Source organism: Physeter macrocephalus, chromosome 21 (genome assembly GCF_002837175.3).
Source record: "Physeter macrocephalus isolate SW-GA chromosome 21, ASM283717v5, whole genome shotgun sequence".
Classification (NCBI taxonomy): Eukaryota; Metazoa; Chordata; class Mammalia; order Artiodactyla; family Physeteridae; genus Physeter; species Physeter macrocephalus.
In genome coordinates, this window is record NC_041234.1 from 89,985,464 (window position 1) to 89,997,733 (window position 12,270).

Genomic DNA, 12,270 nt, shown 5'->3' on the forward strand with positions numbered 1-12,270 from the left:
TTCTGAGGGTTGTCTTTTGGTCTTGTTTATGGTATCCTTTGCTGTGCAAAAGCTTTTAAGTTTCACTAGGTCCCATTTGTTTATTTTTGTTTTTATTTCCATTTCTCTAGGAGATGGGTCAAAAAGGATCTTGCTGTGATTTATGTCATAGAGTGTTCTGCCATGTGACTTTTGTCTCACTCGTCTGCTGCACCCCATCCACCTCTGCCTGGGCACTGAAAACACACCTGCCAGCTGCAGGAACACAACAGAACTCCACTCCGAATTCAGAGGATTTGCCGACCAGTCTGAGAGCAATGGCTGCCTTGAAAATCAAAGTCGCCCAGGAAATGTATATTCTTGTGAACCGTAGAAGAGTTAAAAATGACCCAACTCGTGTTCATGAAGGTGCTACTGCCAGACCTCACTGGAATTGCAGGAAATATGAATAACCAGTGGTGGTGGGTGTGCTTTCCTGGCCTGTGCTTACCCCCTGGGCCTGCACTCCTACCCGCAGGTGGCGCCCTCTGGTGTCAAAAGTAAAGAGGAGACTCAGTGAATGAATGTACACACCCCAGAGATGATTGGAAGGCGCCACTGATGTTCAGAAGGGAAGGGGTCCTGGGTGATCACACAGCTCAAGTCTCTGGCTCCTAATCCAACAGGCTTTCCTCTAACCATGCTACTCCTGGAGCCGAAGTCAGCTCAGAGTCCTAGAACTCCATCCACACTGAGCTGGCACACCGTAAGTCACTCCCAGACAGGCAGGAGCCATCCCCACCCCATGGTGGTAGAGTCTGCATCCTGGATCCAGGGGCCCTACTTCTCATCCGATGCTGTGCGACCCTGAGAGGGGGCTACGGTTCCTCACCTGCAAAATGAGGAGGTTGGACCAGATGCTGCCAAGGTGTCTTCTGGTTTAAAAAAAAAATCCCCTTTTGATCTCCTCTGTCGTGGACCTACGATGGTCGGACCTTACTCCCCTGTCTATTCAGCTTGCTGGATTTCAAAACATTTCTGAAGCAAGCCAAATCGAATATCCTAACCAGCTGAGGGTCTCTGTGCTTCAAATAACTCAGAGGCTTCACATCCTCACCTAATCTAAGTGAAAATTGGACACGCAATACTGCAAGCAGGAGGAAGGCAGGAGCTTCCCAGACACAATCAAAGAGAGGAAGGTAGACAGAGAGGATACCGGCTGGTGGAGGAGCTGTCATGCCTCCTGCCCCACTCATGCCAGCAAGAGTTTCCTTTTCCCCAAGGACCGGTTTTCTTTCCTCTTACTTCAGACAACAGCCACAGGACAAGTCCCCACCTGGCACCTGGAAGCCAGGCAGGGGCCAGGCCTGGAGACAAAGGCCAGGCCTGGAGACAAAGGCCAGGGCAGAGCAGAGGAAAGGTCTTCTCCATGCCGTCTAGTCCCGAGGTTCAGGATGATTTTCTGGGATCACAGCTTCTGACCTTGGGCACGCGCGGGATTCTGAGGCTCAGGCCTGTTAATTTTTTTTTTTTTTTTTTTTTACAAAACTAGGATTCTAGCAGCCTCCGCAGGCTGCCGTGAGGACAAGGTAAAAGGGAGTACAGAAGGTTCCCGACGCAGAGCAAGGCGTTCAGTAAACACGGCCCCTCCCTCTACTAGGTGACAAACCTAAGCAGATCCATCGTGCTCTATCATGCGCCTCTGCTTGCCCAGATGAATGTTTTGCCAGAGCCTCCTAAGGTTCTGCTCATTAAAACAAAATTTGTGTTGGCAATCTGGAAATCAATGTAAGAAACCAAACGCCTTCTTGTAAGTGCTTGGCTCAGATGGTGCTGACTCTGGGACCTCACCAGCACCTCCCTCCCCTGTCCTCCAACACCCACTGCAAACCCCACTGTCACACAGCCCACACTGAGCCTGCCTGCTGGTGTATCTGTCCTGCCTGCCAGATGGCAAATGGCTCAGGGACTAGGGATTGTGTCTCAGTCTCTGCTGGAGCCCCAGCAAGCTGCACGTGCCTGGCACATAGTAGGTGAGACACGTGCTTACTGGAACTCGGCACGGCAGGTCGGCTGGAAGGATACTTCCTGATGAATCTTTGTATTCTTTTTTATACCAAGATAAATGAAACTGTTATTTTGATGCTGGTGCAGGGTTAATAGCACTCTTCACTGTCTATTCCTACCCAATCATCTCAAAAATTCAGTTCATTCCCCCCAACTCACATAGCAAAACTTTCTTGCAATACTATTTCAACATTCTAAATACAACCCTACATCTGAAAATTTTTTAAAGGATGAATTCCACAGTAAAAAACAACAGCTGCTCCCACCTAGTGAGCGCTTAACTCACTAAAGCGCCCAGTACCAGGCTCCATACTTCTGTATCTTCCCTCTCCTAATCCTCCCAGACAGCTTGTGACAGCGTGTTACCCCCATTTTACAGATGAGAAAACTGAGACATGGAGAGGTGAAGTGTTTCACCCCAGGTTAGACAGCTAGTAAGTGCATCGGACTCCTTTCTGGCCTCCCAGTGTCCGTTCCATCTGTCACCTTCCTGATTCTGGGGAATCAGGACAGAGGAACAGAAGCATAATTAAAAATCTGCCACTCTGAATCCCACCCATTGGCAGTCTTCCATGAGCTAATACCTGCCAGCAACTCCCACACTCGAGCACAAAACTTGAGAAGATTTCCAGAACTCTATGCATTCTTGTACAAAGCAGTTGGGAGTGGTCTGCAACCCAGGGGCGGAAACAGATCCTTCGTTCCCAGGTACACGTTGTCAAGCCTCTTCCATTACAAAACGCCCGACTCATCATATTTGTTCCTTTCTGTTCCATTACTCATGCTAATCCCACACATTATTCCTAGCTTCTGGGGTTCTCACGCTTGGACTTAGACACCCCCCCCACCCCGTCTTCTTATCTGATTCTTATTTTCCAATCCTGATTCCATGCAGCACCAGCAGCACTTGGGACAGCGGGTGAGTGAGGGTTGCTGCAGGACGCAGCAAAACATCACACTCTGTGCTGCCCCGGGAATACATTTCCCATGAGACAGGAAGAAAGGAAGGACAAACAAGGCTACTTTTGAAAAAGAAGGGCCAGACTGAGCAATAGCTAAAGGCAGTTTTGCAGGACAATGCCCACCTTCTCCTCTATGATAGGAAATGAAATGAGGGTAGGGTGAAAAAGGAGATCGTTCCCAGGTACACGTTGTCAAGCCTCTTCCATTACAAAACGCCCGACTCATCATATTTGTTCCTTTCTGTTCCATTACTCATGCTAATCCCACACATTATTCCTAGCTTCTGGGGTTCTCACGCTTGGACTTAGACACCCCCCCCACCCCGTCTTCTTATCTGATTCTTATTTTCCAATCCTGATTCCATGCAGCACCAGCAGCACTTGGGACAGCGGGTGAGTGAGGGTTGCTGCAGGACGCTGCAAAACATCACACTCTGTGCTGCCCCGGGAATACATTTCCCATGAGGCAGGAAGAAAGGAAGGCCAAACAAGGCTACTTTTGAAAAAGAAGGGCCAGACTGAGCAATAGCTAAAGGCAGTTTTGCAGGACAATGCCCACCTTCTCCTCTATGATCGGAAATGAAATGAGGGCAGGGTGAAAAAGGAGAGCACTCCACCTCCTTACAAAATGCAATTCCAACCCCGAATATTAGATTAGCCCTTGGCAGCCTCCTCTCCATCAGTAGGATGGAAATCTGAACCCTTTACAAAAACAGTCCACACCTGAACAAAAAGACTTTAAAATTGGAGGTAAAAGTCTTCAGGCTGGAAGCCCGTGGCCTTTCACTGTAACAAACATCTTCCTTGTTCATTTGGCAAAACACTTGGCTCAGACCCAGAAAGTCAAGGGAAGTGGATGACACATTTCTAGTCTGATAAGGCAAGAAGAGCATTTTAAAAGTTGCTCTGGACACGCCATGCTCCCTCTAACAAAATCACAATTTTCAGAACCTAACAGTCTGGCAACCAGAAATCAGCCCCAAGGGTCAAACAATGTGCCCTTTGGATCTCTGGATGGTTGGGGAGAATAGGCAGACTGGGCATAAATCACAGGTTTCCCACACTCACTGTACCTGCTAAGGGACATTTTTAGCCAAAAGAGATTTTGATATTTGTTTTGGTAGTATTTGAAAATCCTTTATTGAAACTGTACAGGACCCAAATTCACTGCCATGGGACTCTGGAAAGACACACACAGGACTGGAAGTCCAGGGATGAAATTCCAGACTAGTTCTGCTTCTAACCAGACGGGTGACTCTGCAAACAACTCCTCACACACCCCCACCCCTGCCCACCTCAGTTCATTCATCTGTTTCATAAACTGACAGTGTTGTAAAGATCCAGTGGAATAGTGTGTGAAAGTCCCCTTAAGGGTAAAAGACTTTCTAAACATATGATGTTAAAAGATTATCACTTCATTTAATATATTAACTTCATTTAACTACTCATACCCTATAGGGTAGACATGATCATTTCCACTTTTATACTTGTGGAAATGGTCTTGGAGAAGTTGGGGTCCAAGGTCAAAGAGCTGGTAAATCACAAGTTTGGTGTCAGGCCCAGGTCTTCTGATGCTGGCAGCCCGGACATGCCAAGAAGCAATACACAGTTGGCGTGCAAAGAGCACCAGTCTGACATCAGGAGACCTGAGCGCCGACCTCTTAGGTAAATTCCTTCACTTTAGTCACTCAGTTTTCTTCTTTCAAAAATGGGGGTGACATTACCCGTCCTATTTACCTGGAAAGGTTGTTGCCAGCATCACATGAGACTACAGTGCAAAAGTCCTCTGGCAAGCGCAAAGGTGACTAATGGAGATCAGGGAAATCCAGTTAAGAGAAGGGACCCAGGATCAGGAAAGGAAGTGAGGGATGGAGGATCATAATCACATTCAGGGAAACCCAGCAGGTAGTTTTCTGGGTGGAAGAGGAAGAGTAAGCAGGCTGGAGCTGTTTAGAAGATAAAAGGATGAACTAAAAGAAGGGCCTTCAAGTGTATTCAGCTGTCCCAGGTTGCTGGCTTGGGGAGACGCTGAAGCAGGGGTGTTGCACGGGATAGACCCTCCCTTGTGCAGGGTTCCCAAGAGACCTCCAATAGCTTTGTAGATGATGGGAGGGATGTGTCTTTTTTTTTTTTTAATATCCTTGTGGGATAAAATTAAAAATGAGCAATTCTGTTACAGTCCTTTCACTTAAAACAGTTTTCTTTCTTTTTTTTTACTGATCTGTGAAGTACCAAAGTGTGAGGACCAGTCTTCCAAAACACCTTATAGTGGTGCTGACCCTTCCATTGATATAATTATATGAAATTTAAATTATTCAATAAAAACTAGTAAGCATCTGCCCTGTGCCCAGCACCCTCCCAGGTGGTGGGGATGCAGTGAATATGCTCTATAAGTTGTGCACCTGGTGGGCCCATTCTTAACAAAAGGCTTTTACATTTTCACCAGCAGTTTATCCTCAATGTCATCACTTGCCAATTAGTGACTGTGCTGCTCAAGAAGCTCATTAAAAACCCAGGAGTCAGGGTTCCTGGCAGGCTCTCCCACTCTCCCTCAGGCAGTCTTCCACCCTTTCTGGGTCTCAGTCTCCTCATCTGTAAAAACACGGGCATCTGACTATAATTCATTCCAAGAACTCGAGCCTATCGAGGGGGAGGGGAAAGAGCTACACTAAGCTCTGGACGATAGACCAAAAACCAGATTTAAAGAAAAAAAATGTCAGACTTCCCTGGTGGCACAGTGGTTGAGAATCCGCCTGCCAATGCAGGGGACACGGGTTCGAGGCCTGGTCTGGGAAGATCCCACATGCCTTGGAGCAACTAAGCCCATGTGTCACAAATACTGAATGAAGCCTGTGCACCTAGAGCCCGTGAGCCACAACTACTGAAGCCCATGCGCCTAGAGCCCACGCTCTGCAACAAGAGAAGCCACTGCAGTGAGAAGCCCACACACTGCAACGAAGACCTAAAGCAGCCAATAAATAAATAATAAAATTTAAAAATTGTTTAAAAAAAAATAAAAACGCCATTGATGGTTTTCAAAGACACAGGTATGATGAGCGAAGGAATCTCCATGACCCTCCGGGATTTGCCTGCGGACCCTGGCTGGTAAATTCTTATACATCAAGAGGTGGCTCTGAGCTGGATTTCTACAAAGCAGAGGAAGGGCCACATGTCCCATGCAAGGGACTATCTAGTCGAGCTTTGTGCCCCATCAGCCACAGGAAGAGAAGGGCTGCAGGCTACCGAAAGCCAGCAGCATTTACAAATGAACTTCCACGGCCTTTGCCAACTACAGCCGAACCTCTCTTGGTTTTGTTTTTCTCTTTTCTGACTCTTCTCTCAATAACTGCACATTTCTTAATATAATGTCACACTGGAAGCAGAAGAGAACTTCAATTTTTAGATCTCAATTTATAAAACACTTAGAGGTTCTAGGGGTTTTGTTTTTAAATTAATGGACAGCATAATTTGAAAACTGTACAGGTTCTAATTATTCAGTTCCAAGACACCAAACACACTGCATAGCGTCACCATGGAAAGGTCCCTCTCAGCGGGAAAGCCACTGATTCCACAATGAAAGGGCAGCAAGGTGCCCTCCTCCCTTCTCTTCTGCCTGGGTGTCCACCCTGTTTTTAAATCCATGCCCCCTGGCAAGTTTCTAAGGTGCAATTCTGAGACCCTCCCCTTTCCCATCCCAGAAGGTGGCCAAGAGCCGGCCCTGAATTGGAGAAGTGCAGGAAGCAAGGCTGGTCCAGCTGGCCAGAGCGGGGTTGGGCCGGCGAGGGGGTCCCAGCAGATGAAATCACCATGGAGGATAAATCCCTTGGACTTCCCACAGGCCAAGGGCGAGTCTCTCAGGCTCTGCTTGCAGAGACCTCGCTGGAGGCACTGGGCTGCTTGGGAAAACCAAGCAGGCACCTGCATCTGTTCCGTAAAATGGAGTGGGGCGGGGGGAGGCTTGGGCTTGTCCTCAAAGCCTTTATTCGAAAGGCGAGCCGGGTTAGGGGACTCCACGACCGCGCCAAGCCTGTCGGGTATTATGCGGTTCCCTCCTCCACCCACATTCACCGAGCCCCCATCCCCTTACCTGCGGTCCGCGCCCCTCCGCTCGGTGCTCCGCTGCCGGGGACCCATGAGAGGGGCCGTTCACGGGCCCGCCGCGCGCTGCCTCCCAAGAACCCCGCCGGCTCACCAGGGGCCGACAGCGGGGAGCCCGGAGGAGGCGCGCGCCAGGTGCGCTTTGCCCGGGACGCCGACTTCCCGGAGAGGCGCCCGGACCCCACGGCCGCACTCAGGTGGAACGCAGACATTGCCGAACAAAACCCGCCGCCGCGTCCGCGCGGGGCCACGCGGTCTCGGCACTCCCGGCACAATCGCCCGGGGGCCGGGCGTCTCCTCTCTTGCGAGCGCGAGGAAGGAAGCGGCGCCTCTCAGAAGCCGCTAACCACGCCCCGGAGCGCGGGCTCCTGCGGCATGGAGACCACCTGGGCTGGGCTCTCCGCGGCGAGGAGCGCGCGGCGAGACACGCTCGGGCCAGGGGGCGCTGCAGGCCCGGGGAGGGGCGCCTGGGTGGGAGCCACGTGGGACACCTGTGTTCCTCACGGAGGAGAGGCGCGGAGCGCGGCGCCGGCCGAGCCCGCTCTCCCAAGGGCGGTGCATTGCGCTTCTGGGAAGACGGCCCGCAGCGCCCCTCGCGTTTTTAAAGAACGCGTTGGCCAAGGCTGGCAAATAAACAAAGGTACTTATTTCTGCTCTGGTCTCCCAGCCTCCGAGCGGTGCAGCGGGGAGCACTGTCATCTGCCTTCGACTCCGCAGGATTTATTGCTTCGACCCTTGCGAAAATGTTGACTTTGGCATCGTTTCTATTTGTCATGGCAATTGCCCTTTGTTTACCTGTCGGTCCTGTTCTTGCAGTTGGGCGGTAGTAAGCGGGCCTTTTGGCCACTATCCTCGTTTAAGTCTAGGAGGTGCCTTGATTTTTTAAAAAAATCAACCACCACAAAGCGAAAATAGCTCAATGCCTGACACAATGCCTTGTGCGTAGTAAGCACTCAAAAAAAAAGCTATTATTGCATAATCTATAGTTTTCATGCTTCGTCAAAAAAAAGTGTCATCGCATAATGTGTGCTCATTACCAAAACAAAAAAGGATAAGCAAAGCACACCTACGTCACCACCCAGAGATAGTCACTGTTAACATGGTGTTCCTTCTTCCAGCATCATTCTACTCATATTAAATGTTATTGTTAGCTCATTCCATGCATAGTGTATCATAACCAGCTTTTTTATGTCCCTTTCTGAACACCTTTCTGTGGCTTTTCTTCACTTCCACTGTCCCATAGAAATGCAATGCACGCCACACAGGTGATTTCAAATGCTCTAGTAGCCATATTAAAGTGAAAAGGAGCAGGTGAACTTAATTTACTAACCCAGTAGAGCCCAAATATTATCTCAACATGTAATCAGAATGAGATATTTTAAGCTAAGTCTTTGAAATTCAGTTGTATTTTACACTTACAGCACATCTCCTTTTGGACTAGCTGTATTTTAAGTGTTCAATAGCCACAAGTGTCGAGTTGCCCATGCCACTCTAGATAGAGCAGGGGTTTGAGAAGAGCAGACCAAGTCCTGGTCAAAGTGGGAATTTCACAGCTGACAACCCTCTCCCCAACCTGTTCTGATTGGTTGTTGACAGTTAACCAGCACACCTTTGCCTAAGCAGGTTTACCTTAGAGAAGCTACATTTCAATTCTGGACGCTCCTGACAGTTTTACATCTGTAGTTGGGGGCATTTCATATTTTCATTCCATGATTAAGAAGTAAAAAGGCTGAAACTATAAATACTGGTGGAGATACTGAAACGGAGTAGGACCCTATATGGTCCTTGCCCCCCCCCATGTCCTCAGCCTGCCTTTTGTCTGTGAAAAAACTTTAGCCAAAGAATAAGTTTAATCAGAGAAGTGAGAAAATGCAGAAATAGGAACAGTCCAACAAAATAATGATAGTTTAGTCATTAAGCAAATCGAGGACTTCTAGATACTCTTCAAGGGCTATAGATAATACTGAGCCACATCCTGCAAGCTTATAGATACTGAAACCCCCGCCAGGTGGAAGAAGTGAACTACATGATGACAAGACTGTAGCCACGACATAAGCTGCCACAATTCCGAGGGCTGGCCTCAAAGAAATGGGAACAAACCAACCCTGGAACTAAAGATTTACTTAAAACAATCAAGATGACGCTGATCAGACCACCGCATAACCAAATTCAAGATGACAGAGCCGACTGTGCTGTTTCTGCAAGTAGCCCCCTAGCTCCGCCTATAAAAGCTCTTGCCCTCTGTCAGCTTTGGACAGGCGTCCGCCCTCCCCCCAGGTTGCCAGCCTCCAAAATAAAGCAAACTTTCCTTTCCACCAACCTTGTCTCTTTATTGGCTTTAGAGTGGCAAGTAGATGGACCACTTCTTTTGGTAACAGCATCAGTTGCTTCAAACTCCCTCACATCAAAGGTTAATCACCTGTGCCTTTCTTCCACGTTATGCATGGGAGGGGAAAGCAGGTGGCCCAGGCTATGGTATGTGCTGAGTGGTTGACTAGCAGCGGTAGAGAATTTTAATACAGGGAGAAGCTGGGCAACTACTTTTGTCATCCATGGCAACCTCTCCCTTGTGAAGATTTGTGGAAATTTAAAAAACAGGCACCATGAAGGACCTTCATCCCAAAGGGCTTGTGAGCCCCTTGCTTCCAAGGACTTGCCATATTCATCTTTGTGGCCCCAATGCCCTGTAACTCTACATAGTAAGTGCCCTTTTAAAATGTGAATTAATTCATGAATTGCCCTATACAGCATGTCTCAGTTGTAAACACACAAGGTATAAAGACAACTTTGAATTCCATGAAGAGATAAAGGGGGACTTCGGCTCCCAGCAATGTGCAGAGGGGGACACCCAGTGTAGTGGAATGGCCACCGCTTTGGAGATGAGGTGCTTTGGGGTTCCCCACCCAGCTCTCTTCCCTACTGGCTTTCTGACAAGAGATAAGATGCTTAATTTTTGACTGTTCAGTTTGCTGGACTATAAAAGTTGATGGGTACAGTGGTTCCCAAACCTATGGAAGCCCAATTCAAATTCTTTGCATCCACTCCCCCACATGACAAAGCAAGGTGAAGCACATATTAAAAAAACCCAGAGCGGGATTCATAATAGAGCCACAAAAGTTGTAGATTTCCCAGAACCTACAAGGCAGCCACTAACCAGAACCCTCTTGTTGAAAAATGAAAGAACAGGAGACAACGCATGTTTAACGGCGAAGAAACCACCCCAGAGGAAACAAAGGGCCTGGTTCTCAAGTACTCCACAGGCAACAAATTAAGCCAGAACAAAAACTGTGGTGCTAACAGCAGCAAGAGAGAATAAAGGCGTGGCAGGGGGACATAAGGAACAGAAATACTGCCATCTTGAAGCTAAAGACCCTTAGGTTTGGGGCAGGCACCAATTGTTCTAAGGGTTAAAGCATCTCAACTCCTTAAAACAGTGAGAAAAATTATGCACAAGGTTTTACTGGATTTGCTTTTAGGAAATGTGATGCTTTCTGGCTACATGAGTAAGCATGGAATGTCTACAAAGGCAAAGCCTAGGGTAACATTCAGTTCAATCAACATCCGAAACCACATGTGTACTCAACTTCAAACTGTCAATACTTCCAAATTTTGTGTCTTTAGTTTTCACATATATGTGCATGCCTTAATGTTAAGTAATCATTGAGTGCATTTTGAGAGGAATCTGGGTGCACCCTTGGGGGCAGCAGAGTAGGCTCTGCCTGACGTATGATCAACCTCACAGTCGGTCTCATCTCCTGGAAGGCTCATGTAACAGGAGGTGGGCACCTGATCAAAAGGTTATCACAAGTCTTTAAATACGGCATCACCTCAGGGTCTCAAGGTAAAAGGAAAGCATAGGAAAATGGCTGAGGCTGGGCAGCTAAAGCCTTAAATGAAACCAATGTTAGGTTATCTGAAAGCTACTGCCAAGATTTGAGAACCTTCTAGGGAAGTTAGACTGCAGTGCCTGAATGGTAACTTGAACAACGTTCAGGTATAGAAGTGTTAGCAGTTCTCTGGGTGCGCCTTCCACAACTCCTGCCCCATGCAAACGGGCAGAAGTCTTAGCGTATCTGAATCTCTCTTTAATTTCAGCAAACAAAACCATCCTACGACTCCTAACTGCACGTTTGGAACCACAGGCTGCCCTCTAATTCATCTGGAAAAACAGAGCAAACAAAAAGCACCCTTGAGATTCTTCTGTTTAACAAGTAAAGCACTCCTTGGCTGCAAGTCTGGCTACAGAAACACCCACAGCAGTGAGTAGCCCAGGTGTCACTCTTTGGCTAATCCCAGAAGAGCTCGATTTGCCAAATCCAGGCAGCAGTCATGTTGGTGATGAGCCCACTAGTTACTCTATTGGTTTACTGCTCTGGTCTGGCAGCCTCAGAGTGGTGACTTTATTCCTCACCTAGAATTTGGCAGTTCAAGGTCCTGCTGAGAAGGATCCTCATGTTTTCTGGAGCAAGAGCGCTCGAGTTCAGACTATCACTCACCCTTGTTCACAATTTTGAAACTTTTTCATTTCTAGCAGCCCTAGCAAAAAATATTCCACCAAAAGAAAAAGGCATATCAAATAAGTCCTCTTCCCACACTGCCCCACCACCACCCCTGTTCACTGCTTCATCCATGGTTAAGAATCTCTTCCTTTGCACAATGGATCTGATTTGTCTCAATATTTGCAAGCCCTATGCCAAGGAATATAACTATTTGTTTGATTATATGGTCTCAGGTGTAAGTACTTATTTATGACTGAACTAGGTATTTTGAGGGAACCCTAAGACTGGGATTGGCAGGTGTTGACGGGCCACACATGGCCCTACTGAACAAAAAATACGTCACTTACCTCAGTGTCAGGCACACAGCTGGAGCTCAGTAAATACGTGAATTGTGAAAGATCAAAAATAAGATCTGGTGGTCCACTACGAGATTATGAGACTATGCTGCATTAATCCAGAAGACATTTAACCCATCTCTCTACTTGTGAGACTAGCACTATAGATTATGTTAGTTTCTCTTTGGGAACAAGGCAAATAGCTCAACCACCAATTATTATTAAACACCATTTAATTTCAACTGTTTCTATTCAAACTTCCAGTATGTACCATATGATAAAACCTTGGAATCTGATGAACTTAGATTTTTTTAAATGTGTTCCATGACTTGCTTCCCTAATTTTCCTTAA